At 40.3% G+C, this 1,836-nt stretch overlaps 1 non-coding gene across 1 annotated transcript; it reads left to right on the top strand.

Moving 5' to 3' along the window:
• Positions 1-409: 409 nt before the first annotated feature.
• On the top strand, positions 410-573 carry LOC122797385. The gene has a single exon (XR_006364106.1). It is a non-coding gene; the product is annotated as a U1 spliceosomal RNA (small nuclear RNA).
• The last annotated feature ends 1,263 nt before the right edge of the window (positions 574-1,836 follow it).

Genomic DNA, 1,836 nt, shown 5'->3' with positions numbered 1-1,836 from the left:
ACCAAACAAAAGGCTAGGGACTGAAATGTGGTATGCAAATCATTCTTACTGAAAACCTGATAGGCTGTGATGCTTGTCAGCTTGCCTGTATGTACAATGTCTCCTGCTGGTAGCTCTCTCTGTCTGTCTGTGTTGGCTTGCTAGACAAGACAAACAGGGCAGCCTATATTTCTGCTAGAATGTGACGTAAAGTCATGCAGATTTTTTAAAAAGAACTGCTCCATGGGAAATGGTAGTGTAGCAGAGTTTAATTACTGGGTAGTACTATACTTCTGAATTCTGCCTGTTGCCATACAAATGAGTGATGCAATCATACAATATTTGTGAAAAGATGAACAAATTAGATGTAGCACCGTGTTTGTAAATAAGGTTGCAGATGTAGGTCTGCTATAATATAAATAAACAAATCATACTTACCTGGCAGGGGAGAGACCACGATCAAGAAGGTGGTTCTCCCAGGGTGAGGCTTATTCATTGCACACCGAATGGGTTGACCCCTGTGATGTCCTCAAATGCAGGATACTCAACTGCATAATTTATGGTAGTGGGGGACTGCGTTCGCGCTGTTCCCTGATTAGCTGGTTAAGAAAGATTCCTTGCAAAGTAGTTATATAGTCATGCAATCACACTTGTTCTGTTCTTTTAATGTCAAAGTCATCCATTTTATAGTTTTAAAAGTTAAAACAAAACTCATCAATAGTAACAAACCAATAACCAGAAACCACAACAATAAAACACCAAACCAGCCCTCAAGAAGGATGGAACTAGGCTGCAGACACTGAAATAAAAATGAAGAAATAGACGACATCAGCAAATAACTGAAAACATATGCATAACCAGTTGGACAGGCATTCCTATTTGCTTAAACAAATGGAACTGTTGTAAGAATGTTCACTTTATCATGAGGAATGAAGTAAAGATGTTAGGTAGGAGTTACTATTCACACATATACTGCTAGAGAAAGTGGTATGTTCGTACTGTAACAGATAACTATGAAATGAAATCAGTGGCCTAACTGCTACAGGTGTGAGTCATACACAACTGCAGTCGATGTGTGAAATTATGTTGTATGTTGGAAAACAGATGTACATCTACGAAGTTCAGAATTATGTATATTATAAACTTTTGTAAATAAATTAACAGCATGGGAATAGAACCCATATTTATGTGGGGAGCAGTCACCATGTCTTCTTAATTATCCAGATGAGCTAAATGTCACAATAGCTACTGAATGGTTATAAATACCATAGGTTCATAGGTGTGTACTAGGCTAATGGTCCTGGAGCCTTTACAAGCCTTAGTCCATAGAAGTACCCGGGTATCGTGCCACCCGACATCAGTTCCCAGTGCCTCTCTCAAGTCGAGCCACTGGAGTGATCCCCGGTGTGAACTTTCAATTTCGCATCCACTCATCAGGATTTCTTTTGAAGAGGGCCAGTGAGGTGCTTTGCTTGACATGTATGGTAAGTCTTTTCCAGAGCATGGGCAGTCTCTGGGTTATAAACCTGTCCCTCCAGTATGTTCTGTTGATTGTGGTAATGAGGTTGAGATCTCAGGAGCATTTGGTCTGGAGGGATTGGGTTTTCTTTAGATGTAGCATTTCTAACAGAGCTGGGTCAGACATGTCTTTGCAAGTCAAGCAGAGATTACCTCTTAGTAGACAATATGAGAGAAAAATAGCTGGAGTTTTTTTGAGTCTGTCTGTGTAGGATATGTGTTTAAGGCCTAGGATCCTCTTCGTGAGTACTTTTGTGGCCTTTCCAGCTGTTGCCTTTGTCTAGTGAAGTACATGTGAAATGGGGCATTATACTCAATGATTGGCCTAATGAGGGAAGA

Source organism: Protopterus annectens, chromosome 3.part0 (assembly GCF_019279795.1).
Source record: "Protopterus annectens isolate FY-2018-M chromosome 3.part0, PAN1.0, whole genome shotgun sequence".
NCBI classification, from domain to species: Eukaryota; Metazoa; Chordata; order Ceratodontiformes; family Protopteridae; genus Protopterus; species Protopterus annectens.
This window is presented reverse-complemented; position numbering and strand designations above follow the sequence as displayed.